This window comes from Osmerus eperlanus, chromosome 18, assembly GCF_963692335.1.
Source record: "Osmerus eperlanus chromosome 18, fOsmEpe2.1, whole genome shotgun sequence".
Classification (NCBI taxonomy): Eukaryota; Metazoa; Chordata; class Actinopteri; order Osmeriformes; family Osmeridae; genus Osmerus; species Osmerus eperlanus.
The window spans coordinates 7,696,357-7,710,920 of NC_085035.1; the positions used below are offsets into that span (position 1 = coordinate 7,696,357).

General features: G+C 42.3%; 1 protein-coding gene across 5 annotated transcripts in view; it reads left to right on the plus strand.

Moving 5' to 3' along the window:
• Nucleotides 1-14,564, plus strand: part of pam (peptidylglycine alpha-amidating monooxygenase) — a 143,256-nt gene that overhangs the window by 115,822 nt on the left and 12,870 nt on the right. The window lies entirely within an intron of this gene.

The following is a 14,564-nucleotide window of genomic DNA, read 5'->3' on the forward strand; positions in this document are numbered from 1 at the left end:
GAACACAAGGGTGTAGGTTTGCATAGGGACCACTAGTCACGACCAAAGTTTGGGAAAGACACAATCGTCCCCACCAATATTTTGTTAATTTTCGAAAAAAATATCTAATTGCAAAACTCATTCGTATTATTGGGTGTGCTTTGCCTTCGGCAAGGGCACAACCTTTGTTCTCTCACATATATATTATTGGGTGTGCTTTGCCTTCGGTAAGGGCACAACCTTTGTTCTCTCACATATATATTATCATTTTTATTATTCTTTTTGCCCCCCTAAAACTCAGTCAATATTTGGCCTACATAGACAACCTAGGTGTCAAAAGTTTTGTCTTGGTACCGATTGAGTTGCTTGTATTGGGATTTACGTTCCGTTGCATGGTTTAGGCTTAGGTTAAGTTTTTGTGGCGAAAAGTGAAGCTAACGGTGGCTAATTTGCTAGCCACAGTCACTGACGTTACTAACGTCACTACGTCACTAACATCACGGAAACTCGCGTGACTACCTCTAGCAGAACATTAGTTTAGCAGCTTGTTAACTTCTGGGAGATAGCTAAGCTAACTACTTTACTGCAAGGCAGCTGCAGAAACGCCACAAGCAAAGAGGCCAGGGTGATAACTATTTACTAATTTTACTTTGTGATATGTAATGTACAATATAAGCTGATAATATTAAGGAAGTACATCTACTTTCGGAAACAGTAGTTTACTATGTCACTGAAGTATTAGCATCATGACATTAGCCTCTGTTGCCCGGGCAACACATAACAGTGGTCTATGATGCATCTGTTTTCAATCGTTAAAATAAACATTCCTCACAAATACGTTTTCGTTGTAGGATTTATTATGACATTAGATTACAAGTAAACGATTTGTGGGTGAAATTATCATTACCTGTCGTTTCAAACCAGTGTAGCTCACTGCAACGCTGTAGCCTACGCGAGACACTACAAAAACATCTACACAGCTGTTTAGAAAGTCAAACAGCAACAGAACATGTTCGGCACTCCCCTTACTTAAATCAAAAGTCTATCTAACTACTAACCTGAACTTCATTGCCACAGCCTAAACGTTGTCCATCTGTTCATGAAAATAATTAATTTCAGCCTAAACCGTACAACGGAACGTTAAATCCAATTCAACCAACGCAATCGCTACCAAGACGAACACAGCAGTAGTCTAGTACTGTACTGTAGTAGTACAATTTACCGGGGCAGCTTCTCCACACAGGGCTATATCGCACTTGGTGTTGTTACTGACAATGATTGCTACCAGTGAGCTTTTTATGAATGAGCGATTTTCCACTAAATAAATGTCAAGCTTATTTACGTTTTGGGGGGCATATTTTCAGTTAGCAGATGGTACTGTTTGAATCGCGATTCCATCTTCTACTGCCGGGTAACGTCGTAGAATAATCTTCAAAGGGGGTTCTTTATTAATGAATGAATGCAATGAGTAGGCTAAATGCCTGAAAATATCATGAGAAGGGAAAAACTTAAAAGGACGTTTACGTCATAGAGATTAGGTCAATTTTTACACCGGTCTGCCAAATTTATTCGTTTTGATTCAACGATGAGGATGCCTTTTGCAGGGGAATGAGAAGATCTATTTCATTCTACACTTCACTCGTATTTTCAGTTGTAAATGAGCAGCAAAAAAAAAATGCTTTTAAATCTATGTAATCTTTATAAATAATAAGTATGCATTTTTATATAAAGTATACAGAAATATCAGTTTTAAAAATGTCATTCAAAAACGGACCCCTGTGCAACCGACGCAAGCAAGCACACCCTACAATTTCCCCAGAAATTGTACCCTCTCTAGTTATCTATACTATGTGCGTCGCCGAGAAAAGTGAAAAATACATTTCCAAGTTAACCAATGCGCCATTGAGCCTGCGAGACAAGATTATGTCATTTAAGTTAATTGGCTGTTAAGTGGCAGAGTCAGAAACACTTTGTGAATCGTGACTTGCAGAAAGAGAGCTGACAGTACGCCAGGAAATCATAAAGCCTCATATTAGTATTTTGTTTGGTCTCAGCATTGATATTTTTGACCCTTTTGTGCTTTATAGATAGGAAAATGTCACCCAAAAAGAAGAGAGATATCAGAAGTTTTTTCACCACCCAGAGAGCAAGTAGTTATCAAGAAGGTTGTTGTTAGTTAGCTAGTAGGAAATCCACACACACAGTGCAAACCTGCTAGCCTTACATCGCCACCCATTGTACAATGGAAACATGTTTTGAAAGTTGTTAGTGTAGTAGAGCATGTAACTTTAATGGGACCGTGCTAGTTTAGCCTAGTACCAGCAGGCTAGCAACTCTAGTGATATTAACTGATAATAAGTAGGCCTATATGATCCCTTGGATAGTAATATGCCTATCCCTGTAATCTCGACCAATGTCAGCAGTCAACTAAGCATGGTTAGTGTCTGTATTAAATTGATGAATTACTGTGCAGGAAAAAAAGCACCCTGAAGATACAGATGTAGAGCAGGTTGGTGATGAATCAGCATCAGGGGTTCAGGTGAGAAGTTGAATTGTCCATTTTGGTAAAGATTGCATTAAATTGCAGTTTTTTAAGGGATGTTTAGACAATGTTACCCATGAATGTTATCATTCACACTTATACTTGTAGATAGTAAAAAGGTGCTATAAATTGGTATGCCCAAATGTATGCATCATATATGATTTCATTGCTCAGAAGTCCAGTACAGATGATGTACGCCTAGTACAGCTCCATAAAACCTGAACCAATTACCTACATATAATTTTTGTAAATTTCTGAACAAACAAGTGTCCCTACCAAAGCTGAGACCAAACCTTCGCCCTTGTTTGAACACCTGACTTGGTCTGCATGAAGATAAACTACTGCAATTACAGGACTCTATATTGCGACCTAAAGGTCACATTTTGCGACAATCTTTTGAGACTGTTCAGTAGGGGTGATTGACTGGGTTTTTGGGGGTGTTCCTTAAAGATCCTGTAAAGTGGACCTGGAAACGAGTTTTAAGTTCGCCACACCACAGAATAATGTGTTATTAACTACCCATCCAAATTCGAATGAAAAAATAACACCGACAAGTATGTTAAATTAGGCTTTGAAATCGTGAAAAAATCAGCAGTCTTCTCTGCTTGAGACTGGGGGGGCGTGTCGCCTGAAGGGGCTGAAGCTCCGCCCCTCGCTGCCTAGTGCCTACCTCCGACCCAGATCATGGACGCTATGTCAAGCCGAACAAAACCGTATAGAATTTGAATTTATTTGTTCAATGAGTGAAACATACAGATGCATATAAATGAAATGTTCCCCTGAGCTGTACAGTAAAAATGGACACCAGAGACAGCAGACAGTGAGCTCTCCAACTAGGCTACTTCACACACACACAAACACATTAGCTACCATTTCACCAAAATACCATCATTCTACACCGAGTAGCCTAATATCAAGTTAGCGGTTTGCACTAATTATAGCAGAGATACCTCTGGAAAAGTTATCTAGTATAATTATAACAAGCACACAGAACTGAGTGATGAACTGCTGGCGGCGGTGGATGGTCCAGGTGCGACCGGAGGATGAACGGCCGGGGGGGCGATGCTTGGTACGGCTCCGCGCTGCAAGAGAGGCCATGTGTTGGTGAACCCCGTCTGTCTCTGGTCCATGTTAAAACTGTCCGCTGTGAAATGGTCAGTGGCGCAGAGGCGGCTGTTGGAGTTTATCCGAAGCTTTCCATGAGCGTGGCTCTTCACAAAATCTATCCACCTATTTTTCCTTTCATTATCAATAGGGAACTTAAATGGTGTTGCAGCGCAGCTGGAGTTCTTGCATCCAGGCAAGATGCAGTTGCAGGTGGTGGGAGACATCCTGAAGCTAGCTAGCTAGCTGATGTAAGCTACAATAACAGTACAGCAGGAGAGCCATTCAGTGATCTGACGTAGATGGGGCGAAATGACGTAGATAGGGCTCCGCCCATTAAAACGATCTGAAAACGGAAGAGAAACTGTTCTTCGGTCTAACTCCACATTTCAGTGCGACAAAGTTTTAGCGCTTTGCACATGCTTTCAAGAACTCATTTCACACGTATATAATGTACTTAGAAGCAAAACATGGAATTTACTTTACAGTAAAGTAAACTCCGAATAGGGTATGTAACATTGGTTGGGCTGAAAATGGCCCGGGTGCTGTTCTATGCCCCCTGATACATCCTCTGAAATTTTCTCAGGAAAAAACGCTAGGTTTTCTCCTTTTATGGTATGCTCATGAATATATAGATGAGCTGCACGCTGATTGGTTGGTTTACAATGAGTGAAGCTGTGGAGCAAAGACGCAACACGGCCAACACTCACTGAAACAACGAAGGTGGATACTTGAAATAAAAACGTACAAATAAATCTATTGTGTCTACACAACGGTTTTCAACAGATTGACTAGATATCATTTGAAATTAGTATGTTTCCACTTCTGTTGTCGAAGCAAACTGGATCGACTTAGGTGGGTAGAACGTTACTGTACAGCTTAGCATCCAAACTATATCGTGATTTAACTCAGCTTCAGTTACCAGTAGCTAGCTTGATAAAAAATAACCTGCCAAAGATCTGGACAAACATGCATCGTGAATTATAGATTTACATGTACGGGTTATTTATTCGAATGAAACACAGTCAGGAACATGAAAAACAATGTCTGTAACGTAGCTCTAGCGTAGAAGATCCCTGTACAAGCAAACAGGATCGACTTAGGTTGGTTAGCACTAGCTACAGCTTAGCAAACAAACTATCGTGATTCAACTCAGCTTCAGTTAGCTCTAGCTATCTTGCTGAAAAATAGATCTGGACAAACATGCATCTTGAATTGTTAGCGACAACATCATACAGCTTGCGGTTGTGATGAACCTAAGGTCGGAACAGCACCTCTTTTCAGCAACAGCTTCATAGCAAATCCTGATTTAAATTGTCCCCAGTTTTCGAAAGTGTCCTCGGTGAAATGGTTCGAGCAAATTAATACTTTAGCGTCGTACTTAATAGGGATATTCCCATAGATAAACATCAGCCATGCCTGTCTAGTTCTTTGGGAAGATAGTGAAAAGTGTCAGGATTCCCGGTACAGCCTGGAACACTGCATTTACATCGCTCCATTTTCAATATCTTGAAAACTTATTAACTTTCTTATTTGTAATTCCTGTGGAAGTACCGAGCAGCGCGCAGTTAGCTAAAAAAAGTGTTGGAGATCTATGCGACCTCCGTTTATGTTCCTGGACCAGAAAACCAGAAGGCGGGTAAATGTAAATTTTGGGGCGTGACAAAGTTGATGCTGCAAGTTGTGACGTGCACTGTTTCAAAAGCTAGCGTTTGCAAGTTGCAGTTTCAAAAAGTGAAATTTTGATAGGAAAGAGGTTTCAATGGACTTTGAGGTTCACTGTATGTTTATTTTACACACCAAATTGTAATTTTTCAACTATGACAAGGTAAAATCGGTTTTGCAATCAATCGCCCCTTTCAAGTATTTTTTACAACTACTCGCACATGTGCCACCTGCAAATTATTATTATATTTTTCTTTTTCAAAAATGATGAGGGAGCAAGTCTGCCAGAGTTGGCCAACGTGTGTGAGGGTCCGTGAGTGATTATTGTGTGTAACGTCAACTACATTCGTGTGTCTCGCTCGAGTGTCTTGCAAAGGGAGTGATTGACGGCTAATATTAACCAATGTAAAATCTATATTAAAGTTAACAATCTAAAGATGAAGTTTAATTGGGTGTGCTTTGCCTTCGGCAAGGGCACAACCTTTGTTCTCTCACATATATTTATTATTATTATTTATTTTTGCCCCCCTAAGCCTCAGTCAATATGTGGACTACATAGACGAGCTAGGTGTCAAAAGTTGCGTCTTGGTAGCGATTGAGTTGCTTGTATTTGTATTTACGTTCCGTTGCATGGTTTAAGTAGAAATTACGTTTTTGTGGGGAAAAGTGAAGCTAACGGTGGCTAACTTGCTAGCCACAGTCACTGACGCTACTAACGTCACTATTGTCACATAAACTCGCGTGACTATCTCTAGCAGAACATTAGTTTAGCAGCTCGTTAACTTCTGGGAGATGACTAGGCTACTGTAGACTCACGGTGTTCCGTACAAACTCGGACATATAGCGACTTTAAATGAGGCTGCAACGGTCAAAAATAAGGCTACAGCTAATCTGATAGCATCGTAGTTGCTGGAAAACGCTTGGCAACTTTCTGAGCCATGATTGACATGATGTTGAACCAATAATATACGTCAAAATATAAAAAAACGGCGACATCTGGCGTTGTTCGGAACATCATGAGTAGCTCACGGTGTTCCGTTTTCCGATATTATTTAACTCATGGTGTAACGTTTGCTTCTTTCCACCAGGGGTCCAACAGATGGAAACATGTTTAACTGACAACCACAACGATAAAACATTTATAGACACTTGTGAGACACATATAAGAACCTTATGTGTTTATACTCATAATAAAATATACATAATATGCATATGTATAATATGGATACTATTCTATGGATGATAATAATATGTATAATAACCTAATATACATTATTAGTATATACTATCCATATAAATTACACTAAGTATGTACATTACGGACTATTCTAATTGCCCATTATTTTAATAACCAAATAAGTCACTTAGATTTGCTTTTGAAAGGCAACACATTACACTATCTTTCATCGCAAGAAAGTTGGAATAGGAGCTTGTATTTGTGTGGTTGTATCAGTTATTCGCTAGCACACAGGTTTTCAGGGATACTTTATGGGAACACAGTGGAAGCTCCTGTGATTCTAGAGGTTACCCCTTACCTTGAATATGAGTGTCAAAATGAAAGCTGGTGGAAAGTTGGCGTCCGTCACAGGGTTCTCACAGGGACAAGTTATTCCTTAGGCTGGGCTACTTCTCAGCGTTAGAAATACAAGTGTTGTGAAATGGACAAATTGTATGTGGACAAAGCCAACTTCAATCCATAATTGCATTCACTCTTTATTTCCATAGCTATTGTGGTCTCAAACTAGCATAACTACATATCCTACACATACATATAGAATTGTAAATCAATTGGAGCCCTGCCTTCAACAGAGAACTGTGAGATGTTGTGTTTAGAAATATATTAGGATCATTAGCTTCCCTGCATAAGAACAGGTACTGACAGGAGGCGCGACGAGAACGCTGATCCATATGCCTCCCAAAAAAACAATTAACATTAAAGTTGATTTTACATTTAGTCATTTATCAGACGCTCTTATCCAGAGCGACTTCCAGTAAGTACAGGGAAATTCCCCCCGAGGCAAGTAGGGTGAAGTGCCTTGCCCAAGGACACAACGTCATTTGCACAGCCAAGAATCGAACCGGTAACCTTCAGATTACTAGCCCGACTCCCTAACCGCTCAGCCAAACTGATTAAAGATTAAACTGTTGAAATGCAGAACATATTTAACAAAAACATTAAACAGAACTGGGTAAAATAGCCAAAGATAGCAAACATATATACAAAGTGCTAGATCTCACTGAGGAAGCACTTGGGGCAGTACCAGTCCCCTGCTGGCACACTTACAATCCCCAAACAAGTGAGGTGGAACCAGAGCTCACAAAGTTTGGACTGGACCCACTCGTAGATGGCATCCACCTCACCTGCCTCCTCACCTGAGGGAGGGGATAGGCTACGGCAGACAGCGCAGTGTCCGCCAAGCTCCTCCACTACTGCCATCTGCCTCTCCTTCTCTGCCCTCTTCCTCTCCTTTTCCTCCCTCTTCCTCTGCGCCATCTCCCTTTTCCTCAGCACTTCTGCCTGTCTCCGAAGCTGAGCTTCCTCCTTCTCCTGCTCCTCTTCCTCCTGTCGGACCAGCAGCTCATTGTATTCGTCACTGGGGACGACCCGAGCACCAATCGGTGGCCTCCTCCTCACCACTGGTAGCCGCTGGTCTTGACGGTTGGCCATCACTGGGGGCATTAAAATGTCTCCCCACTTGGCTGAGACCAGACCTGCTCGCACCAAAGGATTGGATTGAGCAGGTCCATGGCAGGTGCAGGTTCGGCAGCAAGGGGTTGCTGCAGGGGGGGCAGGCCGGTGGAGGGGGCTGGGCCGGTGGTGGTCGCCGTGGTGGGGCCTGGGTCGGTGGTGGTTGCCGTGGTGGGGGCTGGGCCGGTGGTGGTCGCCGTGGTGGGGGCTGGGCCGGTGGGGGCTGGGCCGGTGGGGGCTGGGCCGGTGGTGGTCGTCGTGGAGGGGGCTGGGCCGGAGGTGGTCGCCGTGGAGGGTGCAGGTCTGACTTTGGTCAGCTGAGTCTTGTCATAGCCTCCCCTGTTGCAGGGGAAGAGGCCTGTCCTCCTGAAGGCTGCCCTGATGTTCTCAGGCTTGGCAGCCTTAAGGCCGAATTATACTTCTCCGACTCCGTTACGGACGGACGGAGTCGGACGGATTGGTTGAATTTATAGTACTCCGAAGGCTGTGGGTGCTGAAAACACTTCACTGCCAGAAGAGTAGGTGGCGCTGCACTGCGATGCTAGCTAGGTTATCGAAAAGTCGGAGCAAATTTACAAATTAGCCGTTTCATCAATAAAATAAGCACATTTTCAGCAACTACCCATTTCTTGTCACATTTTAATTCAGATGTTGATTTACATGTACTGTTTAGCTGAAATATGAATTGTAAACTTACAGCAATGGCGGTCAAACGATTCTGTTCCGTCTTGTTGGTCATGGCAACCCCGCCCCTGACGCAAGCGGTTCTTAATACGGACCAATCACAGCCAAGGGGTATCCGTAAAATGACGGACAGTCAGGAAAATCAGGAGGTGCACGTAGAGCTCTCCGAGGGGCTCAAAGAGGGCACGGAGAGGGTGTGCCTCGTCGGAGAGGGTGTTCCCTGTGTCCGTCTCCGTAAAAACGGAGAAGTATAAATCGGCCTTTAGGCCAAGCTTCCTTAAGGAGGGGGGAAAAGTTTTTTTTCCCCAAAAAAACATCCCCCCTCACCAGGTCAAGACGGGCAGCATCCCGGTCAAAAATCCTCTTCAGAGGACCAAACACCCCCACATCCAGTGGCTGCATCACGTGGGTGGTGTGAGCAGGGAGGCACACAACCACCACCATGTTCTCCCTGCAGAACCGGATTGCTTCCCTGTTTTTGTGGGGTTCCGCCTGGTCGACCACAAGGAGCAGAGGCCTCTCTGGGGGGGCATGTTTTATGAAGTGGCCTAGCCACTTCAGCCACAGGCCACTGTCCATATACCTCTTCTCTGACCTGCCATAGATGGCACCAGGGGGACCTTCCAGGACATATGGAGCACTCGGGAGGCAGCCAGTGAAGATGACGAAGGGGGGGATGTCTGCCCCTGCAGCACTGATGCAGCAGTGCACAGTGATGTGCTCCTGGGTGGTCACCTGCTGCCGGTAGATGTGCCTCTTGCCCTTAGGCGCCAGCACCCGCTCCCTGGACTTGGGTTTGTCCCCAAACCCCGTCTCATCGGCATAGTAAACCAAGTGCGGTTTCATGTGGAAGCCGTGCTGTTGGAAGATTGGCTCGTATAGATCAAAAAAGCCATCGATGGCGTCTTCCGTTGCCGCAAATACCCTGGCCCTGTCGATATGGCTGGGGATCCTGGTAGACAGCTCCAGGTGGCGAGCCCAGAACCGTGACCACCAGTTGTCGCTCAGGCCCCGCTCCAGATTAACGAGAGATGCCCTCCCTGAGGCTATGACCATCTCCAGCGCGTACACCTTTATGGTGGCCCGGCTCAATGGCCAGCCATGGTCTGCCATCCACAGGGAGTACCTGATGAGCTCCTCTTCCTCATCCGGAGTGATGGCCAGGTTGGTGTGGGGCCCATGGGTGTACTTACCAGTCACCCAATCCTGGAGGATTGTGGCAGGCATGCCACATTCCTTGGCCACTTCCCTCACACTCCTCCCCCCCTCACCTCTGCCACCCTTACCTCCATCTCCTGAGGGGTGCAGGTCCTCCTCCTCTTGGACTCTTTTGATGTCATAGATCCCTTGTAAAGGAATACATTGGCATTAAATGAAATAAGATCAGTTTGACGTAATTCAATACATAGTAATACGTTTATATTGGTTTCACTCAAAAAAGACGCGTCATGACAGTCAATTTTCCTGCGGTGATTCTAGCATTAAACCATCGCGTAATCAAGACTGTAACAAATCATTTTAAAACAACAAAATTGTATGAAAATATAGCTGCAAGCAGCAATGAGGTGGCAAAGCAGTCATATGACTGAGAAAACATTTTAGACATCCTTAGAACAGGGTTCCGAGTCCATATACCAAGTTTGGTGTGAATCCATCAAAGATTTGCTGACATACGACCCAACTTCCTGTTTGATGGCTTAACTTCACATTTTGATTGGCTGTAACGAGAAAAAAATTTGAAAATCAAAAAACCATGTGATGGGCGTTGTGAGGCTTGGTCTGAAGATAATCTCTGCCAAATTTGGTGAAGATTGGAAAACATTTGTAGGAGGAGTAGAGAAAACGTGTTTTTTCTGTAATTCAAAATGGCGGCCGGATCAATTCGGCTGTTATCACAAATTATCATGTGTCGCACATGGGATGTCCCAATATATCATGAGACAAAGGAATCATTTAATAAAGGCAAACAAATCAACAGTTATTGGCCAAAACACATTTTTGCATCCTGCGGCCACACCCAGTGATCACATGACACCAAATTGTTTGGACATCCTCAGATGAGGGTTCCGAATCATCATACCAAGTTTGGTGTTGATTTCTCAAGGATTGGCTGAGATATGACCCAACTTCCTGTTTGGTGTCTTTGCTGCCGATTTTGATTGGCTGTACCGGACAAACGGTTTTGAAAATCAAAAATCCTTTAGAATTTTTAGTGAGGGTTGCTGTGACGATGATGTGTGCCAATTCTGGGGAAGATTTGACAAAAATTGAAGGAGGAGAAGCGAAAAAACGTGTTTCCTTAAAATTCAAAATGGCGGAAAATCTATATAACCGGAAATTGACGTCATAGGGTGTGTTGAACTCGTCTTGATCCAGGGAATCCAACAGTACCTCATTTTTGAAAATCGGTCATACCGTTCGAAAGTTACGTGTGTAAACACAAGTCCAACTTTGACCTGTTGGTGGCGCTAGAGTGCTCGAATGGGAGACATGAAACTTGGTGAGAATAAAGATGGGCCTGTCCTTAATGAGTGTGCCAAATTTCGCAAAAAGTGATATACGGTTCTAGGGGCGGCTTGGCCACCAATAAGAAAAGGTAGAAACACTTAAGTGGCTTCGCCGCTTCGCGGCTTGGCCACCAATGATACGTCAAAACATACTTTAATATGTTTTTGTTTAATGTAGACATTTGTAAGTTGATAAAACAAGGCTTAGATAGCAGTTTCCCTTACGGAGATATGGCTCCACCTAGCTAATTGCTATGCAAATACCTCTCCCGGCACCATTTTTAAAGCCCATGATTCAACGGTAGGGGGAGCTTCGCTACTTACTGTGCTCTTGTTGACAGGAGAAGTCCAACTGATGTCAATTTGACTTTTCTGGAAGCGGGAGAAAATTAACTTTGTAACAGTATCGATTACACATTAGAAACGCCACAAGCAAAGAGGCCAGGGTGATAACTATTTACTAAATTTACTTTGTGATATGACACACAATTGTGATGTGTAATGTACAATATAAGCTGATATTATTAAGGAAGTACGTCTACTTTCGGAAACAGTAGTCTACTATTTCACTGAAGCATTAGCATCATGACATTAGCCTCTGTTGCCTGGGCAACACATACTACAGCGGTCTATGATGCATCTGTTTTCAATCGTTAAAATAAACATTCCTCACAAATACATTTTCGTTGTAAGATTTATTATGACATTAGATTACAAGTAAACAATTTGTGGGTGAAATTATCATTACCTGTGGTGTCAAACCAGTGTAGCTCACTGCAACGCTGTAGCCTAGTATAGTAGCTAACAAAAACATCTCCACAGCTGTTTACAGTAGGAAGTCAAACGGCGGCACATGTTCGGCACTCCCCTTACTTAAATCAAAAGTCTTTCAATAGGTGAAACTATCTGACTACTAACCTGAACTCCATTGCCACAGCCTATAAACGTTGTCAATCTGTTCATGAAAATGATTAATTTCAGCCTAAACCGTACAACGGAACGTTAAATCAAATTCAACCAACGCAATAGCTACCAAGACGACCACAGTCTAGTACTACTATAGTAGTACAATTTACCGTGGCAGCTTCTCCACACAGGGCTATATCGCATTTTGCCTTGTTACTGACAATGATCGCTACTACTGAGATTTTTATGAATCAGGGATTTTCCCCTAAATAAATGTCAAGCTTATTTACGTTTTTAGGGGCATATTTTCAGTTAGCAGATGGTACTATTTGAATCGCGATTCCATCTGAGATAGCTACTGCCGGGTAACGTTGTTGTTAGAATAAGCTTCAAAGGGGGTTCTTTATTAATGAATGAATGCAATATGAGTAGGCTAAATGCCTGAAAATATCACGAGAAGGGAAAAACTTAAAATTACGTTTAAGTCATAGAGATTAGGTCCATTTTTACACCGGGCTGCCACATGTATTCGTTTTGATTTAACTATCAGGCTGCTGATCACCATTCCCTCTTGCAGGGGAAATGAGAAGACAACTATTTCATTCACTCGTATTTTGAGTTGTAAATGAGCAGAAAAAAATATGCTTTTAAATCTATGTAATCTTTATAAATAATAAGTAGGCTATGCATTTTTTATATAAAATATACAGAAATATCAGTTGTAAAAATGTCATTAAAAAACTGACCCATCTGCAACCGAAGCAAGCAAGCACACCCTACAATTTCCCCAGAAATTGTACCCTCTCTAGTTATTGGGTGTGCTTTGCCTTCGGCAAGGGCACAACCTTTGTTCTCTCACATATATATTTATTATAATTATTTATTTTTGCCCCCCTAAGCCTCAGTCATAGACTACATAGACAACCTAGGTGTCAAAAGTTTCGTCTTGGTAGCGATTGAGTTGCTTGTATTTTTATTTACGTTCCGTTGCATGGTTTAAGTAGAAATTGGGTTTTTGTGCCAAAAAGTGCCTTCTGTCAACGTAGGGTACTCAGTGCTAGCCTACGTCACTGCGTCAGCACACGTTAGCAACGAAGCATGGATACAACGTGATAAAGACGTTCTAGCACGCAAATTGGAGCTTGGATTATGAGTGAAAAATGCCAACCCCCAAAATTACCAACCATTGGGCTTTGTTGAGAAAGCAATTTCGAGTGGAACTGCCATCTCGTATTTTTGATTTAGGTCGTGAAAGTCTTTGTAATTTGAGCGAGTGCGGGTCGCCCGTGAGACTGCCTAGGCGGCAGCCATGCAAGCATCATAGTAGTCTAGTATTTTCGTAATTTTATAGTTCGGTCAATTCTACACCAAAAAACAGAAGGAGGGCAATGTTATGACAATATGACCAGTGTTGCCACATTACTTTGAAAAAGTAACTTAGTTATGTTACAGATTACTTGATTTTAAAAGTAACTTAGTTACTTTACAAGTTACTTGATTTTAAAAGTAACTAAGTTAGATTACAAGTTACTTTACTAGTTACATTCAGCAGCTGCCGACAACACCCCCGCCGCCTCAACATAAAAATAGGTGCGTTCGACTTCATGCAGTGCCGGCGCCGCCTGCAGCTGCCTTGAAGTTGAGAATCGAGGAATGTTTATTTTAACGATTTACCAAAATGGACAATTCAACTTCTCACCTGAAACCCTGATGCTGATTCATCACCAACCTGCTCTACAACTGTATCATCAGGGTGCTTTTTTTCCTGCACAGTAATTCATCAATTTAATACAGACAATACAGACCGGTGCCGCCGGTGCTGCATGAAGTCGAACACACCTATTGACAACCGGCTCTATAAGTTTGACAGTGCAGTGCTGCGACTCCAAATGTTTCTTCAAATTTGACGTTGTGTTTTTGTTAGGGCTGAACGATTTTGGAAAAAATGATAATTGCGATTATTTGTTACCAATATTGCATTTGCGATTATTTATTTTTATGTTCTGTAATATTCAACAGACGGACGAATAACTGTATAGTATGACCTTTAACAATATTAGATTCAAAATAAACTTATGATGAAATTAGGTGATGCGTGACTTAATATGAATACAAATTTTATTTACCTACTTGAATCACAGTAGTATATTGACTGATTTTTCCAGCCTTGTAAACGTAATAATAACATAAAGCATTGTCAAATGAGCCTGGTGTAAACATTAATGTAAGAGTCAGTAACAAATCACAGAAAATCTGAAATATAAAAACAAGTCTTTGTCTTATGACACTCAGTATTTAAAGTCACTGTCATAAACATATGACATGTAAACATGTGACATGTGGATCGCGCTTTTTAAATATGCGATTATTATATGAGTTATTATGAATAAATATAGATATATACTACTGATCTCCAGTCAGCAACATAACACACAAAGTTCAGAAACATTAAGGAAAACATACAATGTGCGTTGCACTTTCTTAACTA